Raw genomic sequence first — 27505 nt, 5'->3', positions numbered from 1 at the left:
AAGGAGACCCTTTCTGACATTTTGACTTTGGCACCTCAGGTTTGAAATTTGTAGTCAATGCTTTCAACAGAGGAGTAACAGGTTTCTTTCTACGTCCTTTCTTGTCTCTGTTTACACATGCTGAGCACCTGTTAAGTGCAAGATCTTATGCTGAATTCTAGTTTAGTTGCTTGGGAAGAGGGATGGGGTAAAGTGGCTGCTGACAGAGGCGTACACACCCACAGGTATGTCCAACAATCAGTTACTGTGCCAATGCTCTGTTGCGTCAGAGACAGAGATAAAATAGAATGAGTTCCTTTTTCTTAAAGACTTCACCATCCAGTCATAGCATCAAAACAGAAGCAGCTATGAAACAGGATAGACTGTTGAATGACGTCAAATGCTCAGAGTCCATCCAACATCCGTGTATCCAACAAGTATACATTAAATAGCCACGATGTGCCAGCTCTGCCCTCGGCTTTGGGGGGGTTAAGCATTGAACAAAACCAGAATACAAACCAAAAATAAGGTAATTAATGAAAGTGGTTCATTCTGATAGTGAAAAGTTCTACAGAGGATGAATGATATGATAAAGAATGTTCCCAGGTGTGGAAGGCCTCTTTGAGGTGAGAGCATTTGGTCATGAGGGAGGCAGTCATCTGAAAAAGAAAGAGCAACGACAAGTGCAAAAATCCTGAGGTAGAAATAGGCTTACAGAATTCAGAGGACAGAAAAACGGGCCAGAGTGGCTGGTGTGTAGGAGAGGGAGGAGGCTAGGGAGGAACAGAAGAGATCTGAGGGAAAAATATGGACTGAATCATGCAGTCTTTCATAAATTTGATTCTTTTTTAAAATCTTATTTGTTCTTTTTAGTTTTACAGTAGAATATATTTTGGCATATTATATATACATGGAGTAGAACTTAATTCTAATTAGGATCCTATTGTTGTGGTTGTATATGATGTAGAGTTACCCTACACTCACCCCTGGTCGTGTATTCAAATACGGGGCAAGTGGTGCAACCACTCTGGAAAGCAGTATGGAGAGTCCTTAGGAAACTTGGAATGGAACCACCATTTGACCCAGTCATCTCACTCTTTAGTCTGCACCCAAAGGACTTAAAATCAGCATACCACAGTGATACAGCCACATCAATGTTTATAACAGCTCAATTCACAATAGCCAGGCCATGGAACCAACCTAGGTTGGTTCCTTCAACAGGTGAAAAGATAAAGAAAATGTGGTATATATACACAATGGAATATTACTCAGCCATAGAGAAGGATGAAATCATGGCATTTTTCAAGTAAATGAATGGAACTGGAGACTATCATGCTAAGTGAAATAAGCCAATCCCAAAAAACCAAAGGCCAAATGTTCTCTCTGATATATGGATGCTAACCCACAAGAAAGATGGGGAGGAGAAAAGAAGACCATCATATTAGACAAAGGGAAACAAAGGGAAGGGAGGGAGGGTAAAGAATAGTATTTGATACTTAGATTGGATTTTATTCTAAGCACACTAAAAACTTTTGAGGGGGCTGGGATGTGGCTCAAGCGGTAGCGCGCTCGCCTGGCATGCGTGCGGCCCGGGTTCGATCCTCAGCACCACATACAAACAAAGATGTTGTGTCCGCTGAGAACTAAAATAAATAAATATTAAAAAATTTAAAAAAAAATTTAAAACTTTTGAGGAATTTAAATTGGAGAGGCCATATCCTGACATGTTTAAAAGCTGCTCTGAACCTCTCCCTCGGTAATAACATAATGATTATATAAAAACATAGAAGTAAAGATATAGATTCAAACACACATAGCTGAATTGATATTACAGATCATTCCACATCAGTAAGTATAATATCCACATTCTTCTTAGTTACAAATAGAACATTCACCAAGATCAAACATTTGTCAATCCATAAATATAAATGTCAATACATTTTAACCAATTGAAGTCTTACAGAAATATTCTGTAAGTCAAAGAAATGGAAACCAATCCCAATATCTAGAAAATCAACTAAATATTTAGCAATTCAGTAATATATTTTCACACTTTGAAACGGGTCAATGAAGAAATGACAAGGGAGATTAGTATTTTGAACCAACTGATAATATATTATATAGAAAGATTTATGATATGCAACTAAGGCAGTACGTAGAGGGAAATTTATAGTTCTAAATGCCTATGTTAAAAAGGAAGAAAGGTTTAAAATCAATGCTCTGCATTTCCAGGTAAACAGGCTAGAAATGGTAGCACACAATAAAATTGAAGTAGGAAAAAAAAATAAATAAACATAAGAGCAGAAAGCAAATAAATTTTTTAAAAATATTTCAAACAGAGAAAATTGGCATAGCCAGAAGTTGGTTTCTTTGAAAGAATTAATACAATTTATAAATCCTTATTAATGTCAATCAAGAAAAAGAGTAAATGGGAATGACCAACTTTAAGTTCGAAGGAAGGGACACTCTCCAGATTCCATAGGCACTGGAAGAATGATGAGGACATCTCATGAACTGTATGTCAATAAAGTCAATCATGTGTTCTAAGAAACAAGTTCCTTGAAAAATATAACTTACCAACTTTGATTCAAAAAGAATACAATATCTAAATAGCTCAATTTCAAGTTAAAAAAATCAATTAATCATCTCATCTCTCAACATTTCCACAAAGAAAATGGGGGAGAAACAACCATTTCCCAATTCATTGGATGAGAACAATATAAATCCTAATGAAAAACTCAACAAAGACATTCTGAAGAAGGACTACATCTTCCCCATCACGTGAATGAGGACACAGAGCTCAGGGTAGAGGCTCCACTTGGCCCAAATCCTGGGATTCAGAAATGATGGTGCAGGACAGGGGCCCAGGTCTGTATCCAGAGTTTTCTACCATGTCATGTTCCAGAAAGCAGCCCTACAATCTGCAAATCACATCCTGTAGCAACCGTTAGAGGCCAGAAGCCCATACTGAAGGCATCCCTTGTCACTGCTTCCGACCCCAAAAGGATGCTGGAGGGTTGATTTTGCACCCCACATTACCCACTGTGGAAGCCTTGGTGTGAGTCTTTCTGTTTTCGATGACCAGCTGTGGGAGGCCTGAGGTACGTGTGGGTCTAGAAAATCCTCTTCCATATCACATCTGGTTTTGTCATTTGGGCCAATAATCCTGTCCAACAATCCATTATGTATTGCTTTGTGTAATAGATACAGCACAGAAGGAGTGCTTGAAAGTTTTCGCAGGAGAGCAAACTGCTGCCAGATAGAGATTATGGCAGAAGAGCAGCGTGAGAAGAACTCCGCTCGGGGCTTAGCCATGCAGAGGGCCAAGCGTGGGAACTCAAGCACAAGGGTTATTAATTAGTATTCAAATCAGTGACATGTCCTGTATTTTACCTATAGTCAGAACTTGAAATAAACATCTCCGTTCCTCTGGGACCCTGTAGTTCCGATGTCCTGGGCATGAGTTTGGAAGTGGGGCATGGGCTGTACACGTGAGAATGTACTTCACCGTGTCTCGTGGTGGCTGTGCATCTTCATGACCTCGTCCTGGGGGACGTGGCTTGAGCTGGTCTTCACTTGTCAACCTTGACAGCTACTCATGCCACCTCCTCCTGCAGATGCTACCTCCTAAACTGCTCTCAGCTCTGCTTGTTCTCTCATTCACCTCTGTGCTCATGGGCTCTTCCTCCTCCTCTCCATGGTCTACACTCCTGCAGTCTGCCTTCCACAGCCTCACTAGATGTATTTCTGCATTGGCTTTGGGATTTAAACTAGAAATGTATTAACATGTCTTTCCAAATTCTAGCCTCAGCCTGTGTAATCGACTTCCCAAGTTCAAGCTCGCAGGCGGAGCTCCGATGGCTCTTCCCTTGCTGCTCTTCATTCTTCCCCATCTCAGTTAAAGACCATCCCATCCACCCAGTTGCATGGGCCAAAAGCTCAGAGCCACTCCCAGCCAATCCTGTCATCTCCCCTCTTGCTGCTCACCACCCCCTCTGTTCCCACCTTGAATGAGCCTCCTGACCTCCCAGGTGAATTATTGCAAGAGTCTCCCTACTGGCCTCCCAGTTTCCCCTCCTGCCCCACAACTATTATTTCCAAAATAGTTTCTGTTTAAACCTGGAAATCAGGCCTTAAAACCCCTGTGTGCAAAATCCATGCTTGCCGCCTTGCTCACAGTAGATTGCACTTTATGTCAGTGTCTGACAAAGTCCTCCACCATGTGGCTTTTCTCTTCTCTCCCTGAACCCACATCTACTCTTCTCACCAGTGCTTCCTCCACCCCAGCCCACATGGGCCCCAACATGCTCAAGTAAACTCCTATCTCAGACCTTGGGTCCTGCCACTCCTGCTGCCTGCACACTCTTCCCCTGGATGTTTGCAGGACCCTCTCCTTTGCTTCTTTTAAGTTCCTTAGTATGTGGCCCTCTCTCACCCCCTGATGTAAAATGTCCCTCATGTCCTGATCTTTGCTACCCTTTTCTTTTGCTTCATTAAAAAAAAAAAAATCAGAGAACATATACCAGTCTGATGTCCTATATGCTTATCTAATAATTTTTATAGCTTATCTTCCCTAGTAGCATATAAGTTCCATGAGGACTGGACATTTCCTGCTGTATTCTAGTGCCCAGAACAATGCCTGATGCCTATCAGATACTCAATAAATATTTATTAAATCTACAAATAAAAGAATATAGTCCTCTAGCATCATCTTCCAGATGTCACTCCCATTGAACATTAGCTTTTAAATGATTATGATGATGATGATGGTGAGGATAGTATTATTCCTTGAAGAAAACTTTGCCATGTGCAAAAGAATATTAAAAAACACAACAACAGCAACAACAGATAACTGTTGTCAACACACACACACACACACACACACACACACACAGAGTAAAGCAAACAGATAAAAATTGTGGCCAAAGCACATACAAAAACACTTCAGTACAGCGTGAGGAAAGAGTTAATTGTATTCCAAGGTCTGGGGGTTTACAATAGCTCCCTGGTCTCATCAGCATCCCGTTGGTGATGACACAGATGAGAAACCAGATGTTGGGTCTATTGTGCAAAGCTTTGCTGTGCTGTGGGTGGGGTTGTGTTTGCATGTCTCCTCCAGGTCCTACCTACTAAACTTTGTGATTATTTTGGCAAGAACAGAAAGCATTCCTGAGACTGCACAGGGCCTACGTGGGGTCCTTATTAGGAGAAGGATCTCTCAGGCACAAATGGATCGCTCAGGCTCTGGAGGTTTCCGGACAAAGGAAACAGTGAAGTCTCTTCAGTGCTGTTTGACTCCCCGTGTCTGGGATGGCCAGATGTTTCAGGACACAGGTGCGTGAGTTGGACCCTTTTCCCAGGACCTTGTCCTGTTTCAAGCCGTGCTGGGACATCTCCTGAAATCAGGACTGAAGTTTCTCCCTGATTATAATTTTCTAAATGTCACTTATAAAGATGAGTCTTCTATCTACAGATGACCTACATCAACCCACCCCCGCCCCCTATCTTCCAGACTCCCTGTGTAGTTGGGGGGTCAATACTGTTAGGAGACAGGCCATCATGGCTCCGATAGTCCCATGTTGCTATGCGTGCCTTCTAGCATATGTCCTCTGGCCGCAACACATCCCTTTCCCTCACCCTCAGCCTCTAATCAAAAGCATCTGCATCTCCTGAAGGGCACATTGAAACACAGTTTCTAGGGCTCAGAGGTAGCTCACTGACAGAGCACTTGCCTCGCATGTGCAAGGTCCTGGTTTTGATTCCCAGTATCACAAGATAAATAAATAAACAAATAAAAACCACAGTTTTCTGGGACCCACCCTGATAGTTTCTGACTCAGTCCTCTGGGAGGGGACTGGAGATTTACATTTCTAACAGTTTCCAGTTTGATGCTGCTGGTCCTGGGGCCAAACTTTGAGAACCACTGGTTCACTTCACTTCATCACTTGGTTGGAACTATGCCTTTCCTCGGTTCTCTCTCCATTCCCACTGCCGCTGACCTGATTCAGACCTTACAGATTCTCAAACGTTGAGAACTTGGAGAGACACTAACATATTATTTCAGACAAGAGAATCTCAGGCCTAAAGTCATACCGCTGGAAGGTGGTGGAGCAAGGTTTCAACCTCAGACCCTCCAGACCCCACACGGCACAGTACACTAGCTCAACCCCATGCTGTGGGTGGGAGAACTTTGCCTAGAGGACAGGCCCTGCCCAAGGCAGAGGCCTGGGACGAGTTAGTGGAGAGACAGAAATCAGGACCCACTCTCCTACTCCTGACACTTCTCTTCTTCCCATTCCATTCACCTGCTCTAATGGGCACCTACTATGGGCCACGCATGAAGTTATCCCTTCATTCTGTCAGATATGTCTGTTACTACTATGTGACAGTCATTTGTCCTGCCCTCATGAGCTCACTCTCAATGTGGAGATAGACATTGATCAAATAATTGCATTCAAAATTAAAACTGAATCATCTTTAGGGTTATAAAGGCGATGTACAAAGAACTCTAAATGGAGGGTTTAATTACCCCCTGTTATGTACTTTTTCTAATGTACCAACAAAAATATGTGGAGAGACTTTACTGTAGACTAGGTGTGGAGAAAGTTTTTCCCAGGGGAGTAACAAATAGGTTGATAGGTAAAGGACAAGTAAGTGTTAATCATGTAAAGGGGGAAAAGAAAGGTGGGAGCAGTACATGCAAAGTCCCCGTGGTGGGAGGAGCTCTAGTCAGTATGAGAGAATGAAAGAAAAGTAGCATGGCTGGAGCAAAAAGGGTCCAGGAGGTGGACCAGTGCCAATGGACCTGTGGACCTGTGGCAATGCCAGGCCATGCAGAGCCCAACAGGGCACATTGAAAGATTTTGACTTTAAGAACAGGAATAGGATGCCTCGGGGGATTTAAAGTAGGCAGAAGTGGCATAATCAGATTTATTTTTCTGAAAGATTCAGGTGGCTGCCCCATGGAGTTAGGCAAGTGTGGATACAGGCAATTAGCCAGGAGGCTATAGTCAGGAGAGATGGTGACTCTGCCTTACATGATAGTGGTAGACACAGAGAAGCAGACAGAATCAAGAGGTAACAGGGCCATATAGGACTTGGTGATAGGTTGCTTATAGGCAGAGAAAATGGTGTTGTGCTGACCCCTGGATTTCTGGCACACATATATTCACTCAGGAGAACACTATTTCTTATTTAAAACACTATTTTTGTATCTACAGTTTAGTAGCAAACATTTTCTGTGTTATTAAATATTTGTTGAAAAGTGATGAAGTCCCTAGTTATTGTGAGAAAGAACTTCCTAATTTCTCTACTAAGTGCTGAGCATTCTGACCCTCCCATCCCCTGGGGTAAGGGACATGCACATGGCCGTGCTCCTGCCATGCCCACTTCAACACCCAACTCACCATGGGGATTGACAGGTGGTGTGAGTGAGACATCATTTGAGAGAGATGTCTGGGTTCAAATCGCCCATTAAGTTTCCAAATGAATGTGGATATCCAAAAAGAAGGACTATGTGATTATTCCCAGTTCACATGATTCTAGTCAAAAGTTATGTGAGATATTAAGCTTGCTCCCTTGGAATCAGAGTATGTCTGTCAACTTCAGGGGAAGAAAGCAGGGCCAGGATGGAATCTCAGATCTATGGGAACTAGAGAGAACAACCCACTGAAGGGATCCAAACTGGATATTTTATTAAATTGCAAAAGTCTCCTAAAACAGAAAAAGTAATCATGCATTCCAAATATGTTCATTAGAAGTTACTGCCTGAGGCATCTCTAGCTTTCCCAAATGAAAATATCTGGCCACTTGGCCACTGTGAATTTAGATTTATCTTACCCAATTCCTCTGAGTTCTTAAACCCTACTGGAAAGTTCAAATGTGCCCTGCTATTTATTGATAACCTTTTCCTCAAGGTTATCAATTTCAACTAAGCACCTTCCTTCAACAGCTCACAACTTGGGGTCTCCATGCATAATTCCCTGTTAGGAAAACCTAGATTCACTCCCATGCCTCCTTCTCAGACAGGAGACATTTCTTAGGTAACCCCCACCTCATTTTCTGATAAGCAACTTCCTCAGCGAGCCCCTGGCGACTGTGTCTCCCATCTCCTGGCTGAGACGCCAGTCTGATATGTCATCTGTGTTTTGCTTCAGCCTGAATTCTGGGAAACATTGCAGTCTCCTTTCCTGAGCATTTGCTTTGAAGATAAAGAGAGGATGTTCATCTCCTGCAAGAACCTCCCAGGGCGTTCCTGTCCGTCAGTCTTCTCTCTGCCTTGGGAAATTCCATCAGACAAATGCGGGCTGGACCAATAGCACATCAGGTGACTGGACTCACACGAGGGGGAGCGAGGGGGAGCGCAAGGAAAAGCTGCGCAGATCTTCTTCCTTTGACACCTCATCAGTGACTGCAGAAGGTGACTTGCAGATTTAAACCCATGCTCGGGAATGCCGAGATGCAGTAGCCGCAGAGGGGCCTGGCGACCTGGGTTCTACATATGGCATTGCCACCGACCAGCTCTGTAAACTTAGACAAGTTTCTTTGCTTCTCTGACCTCTGAGTTTTTTGTTGTTGTTATTTTTGGGGGGGTGGTGCAGTGGAGGTAGAAGGGATTGAACTCAGGGATACTCGACCACTGAGCCACATCCCTAGCCCTATTTTGTATTTTATTTAGACACAGGGTCTCACTGAGTTGCTTAGTGCCCTGCTTTTTGCTGAGACTGGCTTTGAACTCACAGTCCTCCTGCCTCAGCCTCCCGAACTGCTGGGATTACAGGCGCTTGCCACCGCATTTGGCTCATTGACCTCTGAGTCTTTCACTGGAAAATAAGACGGTTGGATTGAAGTGGTGGTTATCAATGTTTTCAATTTTTAAAAATTATATCCTCCACTGCTTTGTGCCCTAGGTTTGAAAGAATTTTGAGTTTTAAACACACTGAACTTATTAAGCAGCAGTGCTTTATTTTACTTCCCTTCTTTATTGATCAAAGCACACACCAGAGTCTCCGATCAACATGACTGGTTGATATTATTCTAGCCAAATAAAACCTCATTGTGGGGACACATGATTTTTTTCACAGGATGTTTGAAATTTTTAAAATAGGTTACATATCGGTACTGCAATATTCACGGAAGCCCTAATAATCTAAGGATCCCAAATGGAGGAAGAAATGGGCTAAAATCTCTTTAGAGAATTCTTTTGTGTCCAGTGTTCTGGCTAAGATAGTAGGACCCCCAAACCCCCTATACTAGAGGAAGAAGTGTTACAGCGCTGATTACAACAGCCCATACTCAGGCTGTGAAATCCTGGGCCTCTGTCTCTCTTCTTCACTGAAGGAGAGCCATTATGTGTCTGTGGATGACATCTGTCCATGCCTCCCCTCCATTTAATCTTGCCAGTAGCAGTGTTCAGTGAGGAGCTTAGATCTCTCCATCAACCTCTTCCCAAAACGATGAATAACAAACAACTCATTGATCTTTCTGATGGTTCCATTTACCAACTTCCCTAATACTTATGGATTATTCCAGACTTCAAACGCACACAATTGGAATTCATTTTCTATCCTGACTTCAGTTATTTTTTTAATATTCTGATAGAGTACCTACTACTTCCCAGGCATATAGCAGGTACATAGCGCATGGCTTGCTGAATGGAGGAATTAACTAACCAACACACGTATGAATGAACTCTGTTAGACATTTCCACATATTTATCATGTCATTTAACTCTCAACCACCCCGGAAGGTGAGGAACATTTTTCTCATTTTATAATTGAGGAAATTGAGTTTCTAATAGGTGCTGTGACTAGTTCAGGGTCATCCAGCTGGTAAATGGTCAAGACAACTTGAACCCAAGTCTTTTGTTTACACATCCCTGGGTGGGTGCCCTGTAGGACAGCCCCTCATGGATTCCTATGTCCCTTCCTTCAACATTCATGAATCTTGACCCATCCTTCTACTGTAGGAAACTAGACCATGCCCCCTCTCCTAGGACCTTCTTTAGCTCCCTCTAGTCCTCTCCTCACTGCCATCTGAATGCTTCCTTTATTATGCAAAGTGTTCATCGTAAAAGTCCACTTTGTCACCAGTTATCAGGGCCATGTTGAGCGGGTCCATCCCCAGGTGAGGTCCATTAGCCAAGCAGGGGAATCTGTGCGATGGCCCTGACAGCTTTGACACATCTTGCTCTGATGCAAGACGCCCTTTCTTCTCCTCCCTCCCATTCTCAAGGTCACATCATCCTTGGCTCAGCTTTCCCTCAGCCAGGGGAACCAGAGAACTCACTTTCTTTCCTACGTCACCTCTGGAATCTCAGCTCCTCAGAGTCTTCCTGAGCCTGTTGGCCCAAAGAGACCCTGCTGAGCCTCTTGACTCTGGCCCCAAGCTTAAATATCTCTGAACTCGGGACCACAAACTCCCAGGGAGACACAGAGAGTCAGGGTAACAAAGCCTGCTGCTCCCGGTCTGCCTCCATCATCACACTCCTGCCGATTTGGGAACCTCAAATGATGTTTTCTTCCCCCCACTTAAACATGGGAATGACTTTAAGGCACAATGGGTTGCTTCAATGCCTCTATGATTACCCCCACCTATGCCCCTTTCACAAAAGAAGAAACTCAGATTCATAAAGCCCTGGATGTTATAACAGAGAATTCAAAGGATAGCAATAACTAATGCTTCCTGGTGATCACTGATGGAGGTGTTTGAAAGCTTGCCTTCCTCTGTCATGGGACAGACTGGCAAAGAACCTGCAGGACAATGCCTCTCAGTATTCTTCATACTACTGATGAGGAGGCCTGTAGCTTTTCTGCCCCTATTGACTGGCACACTAGCTCTACCGCTCAACAAATAAGGTGTCCTTGGGGGCACTGTGGTTCTACCCCTGCAGCTGACTCTCTTGAGACCAGGCCCATGGCGGTACTCCTAGAAAGAAATAGGAAGAGAAAGCCCATTAACCAAGCATTTTTGCTTAATATAAAATACCCCGTGCGCTTGTGCATACACAAGCACAACGCCATCCTGCTCCTTTGATTAAATTAATTTTATACCCATCATGCATTTTTTAATGAAGGGAAACAATATCCCTGGGTTGGTGTTTAGGGACTTCCTCTTTCCTTAGCTGGTTTGCTGAGTCCAGGATCTGGAACTAGAAGAAATGGAACCAGGATCCTGGCTTTGATCTTGATTTAGTGTTCAACCTGGAGCCAGTCTTCCCAGGGACTGTTTTCTGAGACATAAAATGGAAAAGTAGTGCACACAGTGTTGTGGACACAAAAAGAATAAAACCTGTGGATATAAATATATTTTATATATATATATATATATATATATATATATATATATATATATATATATATATATAAAATAAATAAATAAATAAAGCCTGTGGATATAAATAAAGCCTGTGCTACTCAAACCAGAGTCATTACTATCTGAGTTTTCACTCCAGGGACCTTCTGGGAAGGTCACATGCTCTGAGGTAGGGGGATCTTCCTCTTTCAATGCAGTCAGCACAAACAGGTAGGTCTTGTTACAGTTCTAACCAGCGGGAGTGTGGCAGGCTCTTCCCAATCCATCCCGACTCCATGACTCCCCGGTGTGTGCACTGCCTCTTAAAGAGGTAAGCTGTCCATCACTGCAAATATTTAAGCAGGAAATAGACAACCACCCAGCAGAAGAGCAATGGAAGAAATCTAAGCACCAAGGACGTGTTAGAAATGATGACTTTGGAGGTTTCTGCAAACCTCTCCCATTTTAGATTTATTCATTCCACCAAACATGTGCTGGTACTGGGAATTGTGCAAGGTGCTGGAGAGAGGCTTTGGGAATAGAGGGATAGAGAACTTGGGCTTGAGGAATTGAAACTTTGGTACAGGGAGACAACACATGCCTATGACTGCACGAACTCTGAGACCAAGAAGAAGCCCTACAAGGAAAGAAGAGGGGAAGGTAGTGCAGGGGAGAGGAAGTCACTTCTGTTGAGAGTATCAGCAGTATCAACCCCCCAACTACAGGAGCAAACATGGAGGAAAAATAGAAAAATAGAGCTCCCTCCAAAGAGCAAGCTTTTGAATCTGCCTAGGGATCACCGTGGGTTTATGCCATTCAAACAGAGGGCACCTGGATTCATGCTAAAGGAGTGGGAGACACAGAACCCTGTGTGACATACAACAGAGGGAGCCTAGGTAGGTGACCTGGTCACACATTGCAGGGTCACCTGTATCCCCCCGCTCCCCACTCCCCGACAAACTGCTGCCACTCACTTTTCCCAAGGGTAGTAGGTCTGTCCACACAACTTGTTCACTGGGAAAGTTAGGGCCGCTTTCTCGTGTCTGATGCCTAAAGTCTACATGACAACTTTGACCATCCAAATGGTGACCCCGACTGACCACTGCAAGCAGCCAAACTGACCCTCTTCCTACCAAACCAACCATCACTCTCCCTCTTGCCTACCATCTCACATCTAGAATAATCCGAACCTTCCCTCGTCCCTCACCTCTGCAGGTCAGGAGCCCACCCAACCTTCTCTGCACAATTTCAATGCCACCACCTCGGAACTCTTCCCTGACTGCATGTCTCCTCCAGGCCCTACCTACTAAACTTTGTGATTATTTTGGCAAGAACAGAAAGCATTCCTGAGACTGCACAGGGCCTACATGGGGTCCTTATTAGGAGAGGGATCTCTCAGGCACAAATGGATCGCTCAGGCTCTGGAGGTTTCCGGACAAAGGAAACAGTGAAGTCTCTTCAGGGCTGTTTGACTCCCCGTGTCTGGGATGGCCAGATGTTTCAGGACACAGGTGCGTGAGTTGGACCCTTTTCCCAGAACTTTGTCCTGTTTCAAGCCGTGCTGGGACATCTCCTGAAATCAGGACTGAAGTTTCTCCCTGATTATAATTTTCTAAATGTCACTTATAAAGATCAGTTTTCTGTCTACATCAACCCCCACCCCTCCATATCTTCCAGACCACTCCTGTAGTTGGGGGTTGATACTGTTGATACTCTCAACAGAAGTGACTTTCTCTCCCCTGCACTACCTTCCCCTCTCCTTTCCTTGTAGGGCTTCTTCTTGGTCTCAGAGTTCGTGCAGTCATAGGCATGGGCTGTCTCCCTGTACCAAAGTTTCAATTCCTCAAGCCCAAGTTCTCTATCCCTCTATTCCCAAAGTCCCTCTCTAGCACCTTGCACAATTCCCAGTACCAGCACATGTTTGGTGGAATGAGTAAATAGATGAATACACTCTCTCTTCCAAGCACAAAAATCACCAGCAAAATGACTGGTGAATTCATTCTTCTCTTCCTGAGTGTCAGTCTGGTAAAGGCTGCCACATCTGGGGCTCAGACAGAGATCTGAAGGATACCAGCAAGTAGAGATGAGTGGACATGGAAAGCACAGGAGGGAAAGTCAATTAGTAACATGAAATCACACAATACACGGATTGGTGATTAACCACCAATAAACCACCAAGCCCAGACGTACTGTAAAAAGAAGCTAGAGTTATTGGCCATGTCTAATAAAAATCATGGTAATTATGAGCTGATTTAATGTTCAAAAATTGTTATCCTTATTTATAAATGGGGTATTCAAGCCAATATTCAACCTCAAAGGGAGGCGCTTAGAGTGGAGGGGTGATCATGTTGAAAACATCCCAGGCTGGGAAACAGGAGAAGTGGTCTCGACCCCAGGCTCTGCAACCTACAAGGTACGTAGGGTCAGTAGGACACCTCTTCCACCCGCTCCAGCCTCCTACAAATCCAGCAGGAAGGTGCTCACTCAGATTCCAGAAGTTCTCTCAATTTGCCTTCAAAACTGCCTTGGCCATTTCCAAGTGACAGTAAGTTTAGGCTTTCTGGGCCAACTTACACAGTAACACGTCATTGGCCAAATCTAGGCATGCTGGTGACCCCTGTGAAATGGGAGCTCTCAGGAACAGAGGGCTCACAGCAGCCCACAACAGCCCAGGGTCTGTTGTTCAATTTCAGATGTTGCAGTCACCAGGAATCATAAGGCAGGGGAGTCAAGGTCAGTGGTCTTAGCTTGGAGATCCTTACTCTGCCACTTTCTTATACAGCCTTGGCATTCCCACAGGTAAACTGAGGCGATACATTTAGTCTGGCGTCCTGTGATTGTGTATTAGCTAAACTGGCCACCAAAACAAACAAACAAACAAACAACAACAACAACAACAAAAAACATTGGCTGTCTCCCCAGAACCCAGAGAAGAGGGGGAGCCATCTGCAGGGGCGGGGTGTGTGTGTGCAAGAAAATCAGCAATGTCCTGTTCCCACCCCCTGCCACCCACTGACCAATACAAATACAGAGCTCATCCCTGGAAGTGAGCCATTAGATGTTCCCAGCGGTAGCCTGTAAATTCCTAACTTCCCTCTTCGGGAGGTAGAAAGGAAAAGAACCATTGTTGAATATTTCTGTTTTTCTCTCTGTGGGTGCATGTGTACTAAGAGAGAGAGGTTGTGTGTGGAAGCACGTCCCCCACCCCCCACCCTGTGTCTTACACAACTGGGTATTTACACACCAGATGATCCCTGCAGGAAAAGGCAAGTCCCCAGCTGCTGTGGAATTTTAAGAGATCTCCCTGGAATGCCCTTATGGGATGTCTGGTTCTAATTGCCTCCCGTCAGCCAGAGCTGGCGAGCTGGTGGGAGCAATGAGAGGTGAAATTGAACAGATTCCAGTTCACATCAGACCCCCAGCCCAGCCAGAGTCCCCCAGGGGCCGGAAAAGAAAACAAATGTGGCCAGGGCGGTGGGTGTGGTGGAAAGAGAACTACACTGAAATCCGAGGGCGCAGATTCTCTTCGTGCACTGCCGCTGACGCCCTGCGTTGCTGTGGACCCCTCGCTTTCAAAGTAGTGAGGATCGGCTGGTCTCCAAGGCCCCTTCCTAGTCTAATATCCAGGGACAGAAAGGTCCAGCTCTCATTATGTGATGGGAGAGTAAAGACTGGGGCATTGTCTTCTGAACTTTCAAACCAGATGCTCTGCATTTTAGATCTTTAAGCGGAATGGGGAAGGGCGAGGATTTCATTCCAACACACTATCAACTAGCCCTTGTCCCAGCCCCAGCCCCGGGCACCGTCCCTTCCTCTGCCCTTGGCCAGGAGAGGCTGGAGGTCTGAGCACCGACCTCCAAGGAGAGGAAACAAGATCCGGTAGTTCCTTAGTGCCCTCTATGGGTCCAAAGGGCAGTCACGCTGCTGCAATGGAAGCTGCCTCCACCCCAAGGGCTCCGGAGCACCCTCTGCTGCAGCACCTCTGATTTTAGAGAAAATCGGCTCAAATTGACCCCTAATTCATGGTGAATGTCTCCTTTAAGTCTGTTGTTTTAAGACTCAGGCTAAAACCAGTTAACGAATTGGATCAGGCGAGCCCTCCCAGGTCCGCAGCACAGTGGCTCTCTGCCTTCACTGTGGGGACAGCGGCACACCTGCCATTGCTTCTCCCAGGATCCACGGGTGGAACGGCAAAGGGGAGGTGTTGGGGGTTAACAGCTCACAGAGCGCCCGTGGCATGCGCGCGAAACAGCACAGGTTTCCAATGCCAAATGCCGAAGGCTTCTGATTTACAATCCCAGCCTACTCTTAGCAGCCCTCCCCCAACCAGCTCCCTCCTCCTCCCCCCACAGCTGTGGTGCATGCACGTCTCCAGAGACCCCCAAGCTCATTTCTTTCCCAGTCAGCTTGTATCAGTTAGGAAATCTGTTTGGCTAGTCGAAACAGAGTCCTAGTCACAACGACTTCGCCAAATTGGGGGTTTATCTAAGAAGACATCTGCAGATAGGCTGCAGTCCACAAAATCATCAGTCAGCCCTAGAGCCTGACTTTCCCATTGGTCCCTATCACCTCGTGGGCCAAGATAGCCTCTTAAGTCCCAGCTGTCCCAGAATCCTCCAGAGAGGAAGATTTGGAAGGGCAAGGGTGGATGTGATGCCCTACCTACTAATTCAGCCCCCTTTAAGACCACTGATAGTTTGGGCCGGCCAGCTGCCTGGGAATGTAGTCTCCTCATCACTCTCAATAAGATCAGCATCTATCATTAAGGAAGAAAGGGGCAATGGATATTGAGTCAACAACAAATAGATGCTGCCACATCACCCACTTTTCTTGAGAGAAGTAATGAATGGGTGCTCATCTCCTTTGGCCACTAGGTATCCCCCACAGGAAGGCAAGGAGCTGTTGTGTCTGCTCACCTGATCCAGGAGAACTCCTCACCTCCCCACACAGGCCCAGACACCTGCCAGGTTGGTGGGGAGAGATGGTATCTGCCAGATCACTCTCTCCTGAAGATGATGCCAGGCCAGCTTCTCTGAGCCAGCCTCTCTGGTACTTTCCCTAGAGAGAAGTATGCCAGCTCACCCACGGAGGACCCAAGTCCAACTCCAAACACGCCCATCTAGAGCTTGCTGCCAGGTCTGGGACCAGAGAACAGCTCCTTCCTGGCAGGCTCCAGTAGGTTTTTTCCTAGTCCCCTGCCACATAGGGCAAGGGGGTCCTCAGCCCACATTTGGGTGCACTCCCCCTCTGGGCAAAGAATTCATTGCTTTTTCATCATTTGTTCTGCTGGGAGCTAAAGCCACCCATCAGCTCAAAGAGTAAAGCCTTAAGTGTAAAAATTTGATATTTAAAATCAGACATGAAATGCATACCTAACTCTTCCTGATGTTTTATCCCTTCTCCTTGGAGGAGAAATAGCTACAAGGCCACTTTCCTGTGAAGGAAACTGAGGAAGGTTGTCAGTGGTGGTTGTTCCTTACACTGGATGGAGATGTACAGGATATAGAAGGGCCCAGGTGAAGGGAGGAGAAAGCTTTGGGTAGCACTGTGAGCTCCATGAGGGGAATCATTCTCTAACCCTTCTAGATACTCTCAGCTCAGTGCTGTGTGTCTGTCTCAATGAGACTTTTTCTGTTTTTTTTTTTCAATGACCACCTACATAATTCAATAAATGCACCAATTGTTCATTACACTAAACCACATTCTCATTATAGAGCATCATTTAAAGCAGGCTCCAGTTTCTGCGACTCTTGTTTGACGTGGTCTAAAAATACCTACCCCCTCCTTCCGGTCACTTTCGTCCATTCAGTTCTCTCAGGAGACTGAATGTGTTTGAAGAGAGAGAGACCCTTAACCATAGAATCAGGATAGGATTTCCCTTTACGGTGGAGTTTCCAGGAATGGAACATGCTTAAAAGCAGAGACCACTTCTTTGAGAATATGAGGGAGAGAAATAATAAGCTTCAATTTGTTAAGAACCATTTATCATGAATGCTCTAAAACTATGTCTGTTTTAGATCTTTTCTCTAGCATAATCTGGTGATTGCACATACATCATGGACCGTCCCTAGACTCCAGGGCTCGGGCAGACAGCCCCCCAGAGGCCAGCTTCCCCATTTCTCATAATATACTTAGGCAAAGACAGAGTGTCATTTCTAGCACTTTACAAGTTGGTATTTTTTTAATATATTTTTTGTGCTGTTTAATGCTGGGTATTTAATACTGTGGAGCACTTAAGAACCTAAGAGCAAGTTGAATTATCACTGCTCTGCAGCCAGGGAAGCTGAGAGAAAGGTTAAAAAAGTGATTTGGTGCAGATTCCATCTTCCATTCAAGGTGGAGGGAGGCCTTTGAGTCCCACTACTGTGTCATGTGTGGCTCCTTCGGAGCACCTCTATGGATATTGAAATGACGATTAAACTCAGCTGCGTCCTTTTTTTTTTTTTTCCAAAGCACAAAATCAAAGAAGCTGAGACAGGGCCGCAACTTAGTTTGAATAAATCATTTCCATCTCTGGATGATTCCTTTCCTTTGTACAGTGGGGGTTACATCCCCACAAGAACAGTACAGTCTTAAATTCCTGGAAAATGTACGTGGGAAATGTAAACAAAAAAGCATCCACAGTCATCTCTTAATATCTACATGGAGATTATTTGTTTCTTAAGCATGGGCTGAAAGCTTCATTGTTTTGTGCTGGGTGCAGCGGGTAGGGTTTATGTTTGGAGCACTGACATTATGGCACATAGAGGGTAAATTTTAACCTGGGTCATGAACTTGAAGATATATGCTAACAACAATAACCAAAAAAGGTATTTGAGGGGGGCTGAACCATGGACACAGAAGTATGACATTTGTATAAAAACAGAGACTGGGGATACACATATACATCTTGTATTCTCAGTGATCAAAACTGAATTGCGTGCACCAGAAGTGGGTAACTCTGGTAACTAGGAGAGGGAGGACCAGTGGAAGGAGCAAGGAATTGAGAAGAGAATTTCAACTTTATACCTTTGGTACCTTTAAAACTTTAAGCCATGAGAATGTAGAAGGTATTACCCACTCACAAAAGAATAAAAAAAATTTAATTAAAAGCATGATGCATCCTATTCCAAGCATCAGGGTCAGTGGTTGCCTGGGAACAGGAGAGCCGTCAATGCAGACAGCACTCTTAAAACTGGTCTCAGGGCTTGACTGACAGTCCTGATATCCTTCTGGCTCAGTCTGTGCTGTTCCTGATACCCAGAGCCCTCCCAAGAGTCCAGGGATCAAGGGGTCACAACACACGTTATTTCTTCAAGCAAAAGATGAAGTACACCGTTGCTGGCTGGTACATCATGTTTTTCAAGAAAAATAACAAGGGCACTCAGATCCCTGTCTTGGACGTCACTATGCAGACCTTCAGGTCACCCCGAGGGCATCCCAGAAGCTGGGCAGGATGGGCTGCCAGGAAGACATCAGTATGTACCCTGGAGACCAGAGGGCTTAGGGAGCAGAACCTGGGTTTGACTGTCTGAGGGGAGTCAAAAGACAGGCTAGACCTGAGCCCAGGCGAGATGTGTGTCCTGGGCAAGCTAAGCACTTCTCTGAGCCTCCTTTTCTCACCTGCAACAGAGGAACTGTGACATCTACTGCAACAATATCCCTGGGGTTTAAATGTATGCGAGATGTTCAGCCCTTAATAAGTATTCTGCAGAGGTTTCCAAGTTTCATCCCTACTACACATATTTCCTGTAAAAGCAAGTAAATATCTTCAAGGTGGCCCTCATGGGTAGAAACTCCAGAAAAATAGACTTGGGCTTCAGTGAGTAAAGACTTTCCTGCAGACAGAACTGTCCAAGGACAGAGCCATTCTCCTCCTTGATGGACATGGTTGAGATAACTATTTTACAGGAAGAACTGACAGTTCTGCCGTTGGGGTTTCTAAGTTCATTGCAGAAGAGGCAGGATCAAAGCACCAGGGTCTGTCCTGTCATCCCGCCTGGTCTTCCACCCGCTGTCCCCTCTCTCCATCCCTCCTCCAGCCAGCCTGTGCGGCTCCCAGAAAGCCTCAATTAAGAAGGCATTTCCAGACCTCTCTGCGGCTGGCACCACCACATTTTTTGCATTCCCTGTCTCCGCTGCTCCTGGAGTCATGAGACTCGAGTCTGTCTACATGAGTCTCTTATCTACCTCAAGAGAAAAGGACGAGTCTTGTGACACCCACCTAAGAGGGATTTTCACCTTTGACCTCACAATTTCAGCTGGTGGAATTTTCCCCTGGGGTCTCATGGTGACCACAAAGGTGACTCCTGAAGTGATGTTCTTTATCGTGCTTTGGCTCTCCAGAGCTCTGAGCAGGTGCTGTTCAGGGTCCATGAGAATTTCAGAACCGACAACTGGGGTCTGGTCCCTGCTCTAAAGGCAACCGTGGTGGAGTGGGGGTGACCCATGCTTATGCTAGCGTCTCTCACACTGGGTGAACTGTGATATATGCCAGAGGGAGCCAAGTTCCCTGAGGCCCAGGTGATAGTAAAGAGTGATTGTAAATGTGTGATATGATAATGGCAGGTGATTATGTTAAAGAGAAAGCAGACCTTATCAGGTAGAGATGCATGCTGATGTCTAGGTGGTTTTAATATACTCTAAGGGGACAAAAAAAAAAAAAAGTCGTTGTAAGTGTTTTTGCAGAGAGGTGATACAATGTCTGGGATTTGCCATAAAATATTCCAGAAAAAAAAAAGCTGAGGAATACATGAAAAATCTGGCAAAAAAAAACTGATTGTTATTATAGTTATTGAAGCTGATGATAGATAAGAAAGGAGTTTGTTATATGGTGTTCTCTACTTTTGTATGTGTTTGGAAAATTCCAGAATAAAAAACTTTAAAAAAAAAAAAAAAGGAAAATTAGTGATGAATTCTGATAGGAGGCATGCAGGTCAGGGATGGCATCCCACAGCAGGTGAGACTGACCGGACGATGGGTTTCCAGAGACAGTGGGAAGGATAGTCAGGATTTGAAAGCTCTTGTTGGCTTTATGTCAGAGATTCCTTTTGGTCTCCCGGTTTTTTCATACCAGTGAAAGCATTTCCCCTTCCAGGGTGTGACCCACACTTGCTCCAGACACCCCTAAGGGTGTGGCCTTGCAGTGAGGACTTCTCTGGCTGCCAGAGCTGGATCTGTCCTGGCCCTGACCAGATCTGCCCCTGGAGGCTCTGCCCCACTTCCTTCATCCTCTCTCCCCTCCAGTGCTCCGTCTGGGGAAGATTATCCAAGCTCCAAGTAGTAAATTTAAGGCTTTGGCAGCCCTCCCACAGATGACTCCCAAATTATCCCATTCCAAGGGTGGGAGTGGGGGAGGCCAGAAGTTCAGGCCGGAGGCATGGGCGGTCGTCTGAGAGCTCCGGGTGCCATCTGCTGGTGGAGACCAGTAGCCACCTTGAAAAGGGATGCTGGGGATGTACAGAAATTTACCAGTGACAAGGACAAGGCCCACTTCAGATCCATGATAGTCAAGGAAATTCACTGCTTGGCAGACACCAAGAGCATGTGTGCATGTGTGTGTATTCATAAAAGGTGACTGACTCCATGCTGGGCTCTGTGGGAGGGTATGTTAGGATGGTGTGCATGCTTCTGCCATTGTCCCTTAAGGTCTCCATTGGGCCTAGTGGTATCCTCCATGGGAAGTTTGCAGATGTCCTTTCATCAATAATCCTCAGCCTGCAGACCAAATTGATTCTATTTTCACTGGGGGAAAGTGAGGCACACAGCATCATCAAAGTCCAAAATGAGAACCCTGGTTTTACAGCAAGCATCAAATCACCTGGGGATAAAGATCCTGGAAGCTATTTAATTCATCCTCACTATTTTGCAGAGAATGGATCCGAGTTCTATGAAGGAAAGAGCAAAAAAGATATATTGTCTTTAAAGTCTGTTTCCACCGTGAGTTCTGGTGGACAAACCCCATTCTGCCACTCCTGGGGGGGCTCTCTGCCCTACCCAACTTTGGCCTCACCTCTTCTCTATTTTCTCTCCAGGAAGAACTTCTTGACCCTAATAAATCATGAGAAGTTTATTATTTCCTGAGGCATCTCTTAGTTTGGAAATGTGGCTTTGTGGCCCAGACTCGGACCCACCCTGAGGTAATGGCTCTAAGCAGGAACAAAACATCTCCTGGAGGGTGGAGGGAGACATCAGGCCTCCATCTGCCCTAGAGAGGCTGCCAACCACTCCATACTCTTCCTGGCTTCTTCCTAATGCTGCTGGAACGACCATCTCAGAAGTTTCTCTCTGCAAGTTGTCTAGGAAGAATGGAAGGATTCATTCCTTCTCCTCACCACCTGGAAAGAGGAGGGAGACTAGGGGCTTCTGTTCTCATGATTCTTTCTTTCTTTCTTTCTTTCTTTCTTTCTTTCTTTCTTTCTTTCTTTCTCTCTTTCTTTCTCCCTTTCTTTCTTTCTCTCTTTCTTTCTCCCTTCCTTCCTTCCTTCCTTTCTTTCTTTCTTTCTTTCTTTCTTTCTTTCTTTCGTTACATCTAACAAAAAATTGCCTCCAACTCTAATCTTTTCCCCTCCAACCATTCACTTCAAATCCTACTGAGGGTGTCTCTCTGTTATCTACAGGAAAATTCCAGACATCTTTCCCAGAACTCTGCAAGCTTCTCAAGACTAAGCCCCTCTCCCTCCAACACACGGTGTCTCTTGTTGAAACCTCACGCACTGAGCTCTAGCAGGCTGGTTCCTATCCTGTTTCTGGTCCTGCCCAACCCAGCTGTTCTGAGTGGACACCAGCCATTACTGTCACTTCCTGTTTCCCTCAACTTCAAATGCCCTTTCATCTACCTTCAGATGTTGAAATCCTTCCTTTTTTACAAAGGCCTTCCCAGATGCCACCTTCTCAGGGAAGCCTCACTGACTCTCTTCTCCACAAACTAAACTGAATGTCCTGGGTGTTCCCTGGTAGTAGTCAGCTTATACCTTTTTAGGTTCTTGCAGGATGCTTTAATTTACGGTTTCTTGTTCCCATTAGTGATTCCCCACTCCCTTTAGATTCTAAGTCCCACGGTCAGAGGCAGCCTCTGCCGAGTGCTTCTCTTATCCTTGATCCCCATACTCACTCCCTCTCCCACCTAAAGACCCAACAAAGTCCCTGGAGGAGGTTCTCGGGGAATAACAGTGCAATTGAATTTCCAAATAACTTGCAAGTGATGTCCATATAATCCAATATTTTGACTTTTCCAATCTTATCTATCCTTTCTTAGGGTGAACTAACCCAGAAAAGCAATGCACTTCAAAGAATACAGATGAACTTTTCACTGTTGTCATGCTTCTAAGAAGAGAGCCCAGGGCGCAAACCCCTGGTGTTCCAGGTGCAGCTGTGCAGGGAAGGGTGCACTGCTCCCCACATGACTGCTTCAGGCTGGTACAGTGCCATCTCCAGGGAGGTCACATTCCAGCCCAGGACCTCTACTTAGAAGAAGTCACCTAAGCCCCCCAAATTCACACCTGGAGAACTCCAGGAAAGAAATTCCAACCTGTTGCTCCTCTACAGATGTCTGGACATTTTTGTCCTGACAAAGGGTTCTGAACCTGACTTTGCTGTGACCAGCTCTCAGATCTGAGCAAGTCCCTTCCTACTTGTATAACTTGGGGACTAACCTGGATCCTCATTAAGGCCTCTGGGAGATTCACACTGAGAACACATCAGGTAAATAGGGTTTTTCCTTTGAAGGTCTTCACACATTTTTTTTCTCTTAATACACTAAAGTCCCCCACAGTTGCATATATGGCAAACTGTTTGGGTCATCCACAGTTGATAGTAAGACTCTCCAACTGACTGCTTCATTAGGAATGTTCAGGCAGTGTGTCATTACCGACACTTGGAGGTCGCTGCCAGTTGTCATCTCATGTGTGTGAAAAATAAACTATGAAGAGAACATATTGATTTGGGACCATATTGATTATTTCTTTTAAATAATTTCTGTAATCATTTTCTGATTCTAGGAGTGATATATGTTCTTTGTAAGTAAATATTGGAAATATGGAATGCTATAAAAAAGAAAGGCATCTCTGAGAATCCTACTTTTCAAAGATACAACATTTTGGAATAGCTCTTCCTAGAACTCTCAATAGGTACATTAATTTTTTTTTTTCAAAAGGAGGCTCTCAGGGAATAACCGTGTAACTGAATTTCCAAGTAACTTGCAAGTGATGCCCATATGATCTAATATTTTGACTTTTCCAATCTGATCTGTCCTTCCTTAGAGTGAATTAACCCAGAAGAGCAAGGCACTTCTCTTAAGAGGTCTCATTTAGAAACCCTCCATTTTTGCATAACAAAATGCTGTGAGACTCTTTCTAGGTTCATAGTTCTCTATCCTGATATTTTTATTGGTTTCACGGTACCCCATCATATAGGTTTACTGTATTTTATTTAACCAGTCTTTCATGGTCTCACAAATACCCCATTTTTATGCATTTGTCTAATTTCTCCTTGGGTCATGTTTCCAAAACTTAGAATTGCCAAAAGATATGGACTGTCCAAAGATTTCTGGTATTTGACCTTTGCTGTGGCCAAGTCACCCAGCCTGTCTCTGGCAGTCCCATTATGTTGAATGATAGGATGTCAAAACTCGAAGTCACCCTAGGCATGAAGATCTGCAGATCGTTTAACAGATGGGAAAACAGGTCCACAAAGGGCAGTGCCATTCTGCAGTTCTCAAAGAGAGTCAGCGACAAAGTCAGAGTAGAAGCCTGCCTACCTGGCCAGTAAGCTTCTCCTCGGTTCACTGCCTGCCTTCAAACTGGGACCCTGAACTATGAGGACTTAGAGCATGCACAGCAGGTTTTATTTTATTTGGGGGAGGGGTTTACTGGGGATTGAATCCAGGGGGCGCTTAACCACCAAGCCACATCCCCAGCCCTATTTATTTTTTATTTAGAGACAGGGTCTCACTAAGTTGCTTAGGGCTTCGCTAGTTACTGAGACTGGCTTGGAACTTGTGATCCTCCTGCCTCAGCCTCCCAAGCCACTGGGATTACAGGCATGCGCCACTGCACCCAGGGCTCACAGCAGGGTTTTAAACATGTAGGCAGCAAATCTGAGAATTTACTGAGTTGGCCTTGAAACCAGGTAAGTGTCCAGGCTAAATGCCTGTATTCAATATAACCTGAACCAACTAGGACATCAACTGTCCCTTAGCTCAACAAACAAATTCCCTCCTAGGGTTAAGATCTTGGTTTTTGGTTTGAGTGGTAACATCAAGAAGCTGAAAAAGAACTGCATAGGCTGAGCCTTCTGAAAACTGGGGAATCGGGGGGAGAATGGTGTGAAACAAGTTGAAGATGGAAGGATTTAAATGTTCTCATTAAAATGAAAGGCACAGCCAATGTTTGAATCCTACAGGGTGGATGGGGCAAGCCCCCATCTTGGCTCTGGTCTCTCAGCATTGGAGCCAAATAATCCACGCCTGTCCTAGGTAAGTTCCCCGTAGTTCCTGAGAAAGCCTTGGGTGGGGAATGGAGCAGGCTGGGGAGGCCCTACTTATGCTAACAAGGCACTAAATTAGTGCATTACATGCCTCATTTAGCACAACTGTGCAAAATCTAAAAGTACTAATAAATTTTCCTTCTGGGGTCAAGAATCATAAAAGGATAGATGATCAACCATTAATTAGCAGGGCAATTACAGCTTGACGGCTTCTGTTCTATCTCTGTCTTCTCTCAAATGGCACAATTTGTTCCAAATGCTTTTTTGCAAAGCGGTCTTTCCTAGATAGGGAGGGAAATGTGACATCAGCTGGGAGAGGGGCTCCCATCCTCTGTGGCTCTCAGGGAGGGAGGACTTGCCTGGTCCTTACTGTTCTAGAAGATCAGCCCTGGGCTTTTGATCAAAAGAGATGAATCTTGCTCTCCTTTAATTACTTACTTTTTTTTCCCCTAATAGCATTAGTATAAAGTATATTGGGTGTCACTTGTAGCAAAGGACATTCAACCCACTCTGAAGGGTCTCAATGACTCCAGAATTTTGCCAGATCCTGCAGAACAGAGACCTCTGGGAAAGAGGTCTTTCATTGAGTTTGTCAGTGACTTCTAATTTTTTTCTCTCTTTTGTAGGAATATGTATTCATGTATCACGGTAAATTGGGTGCAGGGTTCACTATAATTATTAGCTGAAAGTCTTACACCTGTGGAGATCTACCTCTGCCAGTTTCTGCCCAACTTCAGTGCCTTCAGGGTGCCACTAAGTAGAAAACAGTGAGCCCCGGGGAACAGGATCAAAGTAACTGCCTGAGATTGATAAAATCCCTCCTCCACCCAGGCTTAGGCTGACTGGAGGGGCAGGTGATTGTCCCCAGAGAGCAAGGAAGGGTCACCCCGAGATTTCCCATCATCATTGAATGCTCCTGGGAAGCTACAAATAAATGTAAATAAAAGCCCAGAGGAAGGTTCTGCTCACTCTTGTGTCTAAATCCTGTGGGTTTCAGTCATGGCTTTGGGGGTGTAAATACACCCAGATGTTTTAAACTTTCCCCCTGATGTATCTAATCTCCAGAACAGCTGGGGCTTTTGCAGAGAACCTAATTAAAAGGACTCCCCTTTGTTTCCCTAATAGCTCTCTGCCCTGGGAGCCCAGAGCATTTGGTCAACAAGAAAAAACTCTAAGGCCCCACATATGGGGATGACTGCCCAGGATGTTCAAATGCAGATCGGCCTCCACAGGGAACCTAGAGGCTGGAACTTGAGGTGCAGTGGACATCAGTCATAGGGCCACCTGAGGGAGGAACCCTGCTTGGGTCAAGGATTTTTTTCAGCTAGCAGCTACCAGGCTGCTGAGAGCCAGTCATTCGTGATGTGATAAAGAATCCAACTCCCTCCTGGCCAGGGGAATGGGCTGGGCATCCTCCTCAGTCCCATCTCTCCCACCTTCAGTCGTTGCCCATCCCTGGCCCTGCAACACATTCTTCTCTCGCCCTTTAGTATGTCACTGGGCTGGATCACTGCAAACCCAGGACACTCCCTGGCTTGAGGTCTTCCCATAGCGCTCGCTGGTCTCTAGCATGAAGTGCAAAGCTGTAACCTTCAAGTGTAGCCTCATTTCCCACCTGCTTCCCCTGTGATAGGGCTGGACATCTCTGCTCTGCCTGAGCACCACCTGCCTTTGATCTTGGCCTTCTGCTTTGAAAGTGCTTCCCACAACTGGGCCTGAAAAAAATCCAATTCACCTTTCAGAGATAAATCAGGTGGACTCTCTGGGGTGCAGCCCTCGGGACTCCTGCAGGCAGGGTCTGTGGTTCACAGGCCACTCTGTAGATCTCTGTGTGCATGTCTCCTTCCCGACTGAGCACCATGAAGGGAGGGGCCTGTCTTACTCATCCTTGTACCTCCTGTCCTGGACACAGGGTCACCACCTGTTTAAGTGTCATACACCAAAGTGGTGACATTGCATTTTACTATTTTGCAGAAATTTTCTGGTCCACTGAAGGTAATCTTTAACTTTGGTCACTAGACCTATTTGCCAGGGCATTGCTAGTTAGATGTTAATTAACTTCTAGTGTCTACCCAGCCATCCCGAAGAATCCCTATACTGTAGCTTGGGACCCAGCAGCACATGTGATCCCTTAGCCCAGACCATCACTGGAGCACTCTCCTCCCTTCCCCAACATGGCCAGTCAGAGGACACCTGAAGAAGAGGTCAAACTGAGCTCTTAGAGTAGGGCCAAGGAACACCCGAGCTCAGAATGTATGTGAATCAGAAAACACTGCCTGGACTCCATCTCAGACTAAGTCGTCACAATTTCTGGGGTGAGGCCCAGACCTGAGCATGTCTGAACTCCCAATGCACAGCCCAGATTCAAAGCCACTGCATTAGACCCAAATAGTGGGACCCTGGCAGCCCCTATGAACTCTCAGGAACAGACAAAGCCATCTGTCCAGAGCTTGGTGCAATGCCTTTCCTTCCCCCACTTGAAGGAGTCACACAGAGTAAGTTCAGGTGACTTCACTAGCTACAGTCAGCTGACTCCTGTGACTTCAAAAGGCAGGCAGAGGAACACACAGAAACTTCTCCATGCAAAACCTGGTTTCAAAAGGATGGGGTCCAAGTTCACACTCAACCATTCCCTGACTCTGGCCAACTCCAACCGTGGTTTTCTTCATGTGTAAAACGGATTTAGTAATAATTCCTACCACATAGTATGTAATGAGGGTTGAAGAAGAGATCTGAAGGCATTCTGTGAGTTTTCAGGGCAGATGCTGTT

This window comes from Callospermophilus lateralis, chromosome 10 (genome assembly GCF_048772815.1).
Source record: "Callospermophilus lateralis isolate mCalLat2 chromosome 10, mCalLat2.hap1, whole genome shotgun sequence".
NCBI lineage: Eukaryota > Metazoa > Chordata > Mammalia > Rodentia > Sciuridae > Callospermophilus > Callospermophilus lateralis.
The sequence above is the reverse complement of the archived record's forward strand: the minus strand, read 5'-3'. Positions refer to the sequence as shown.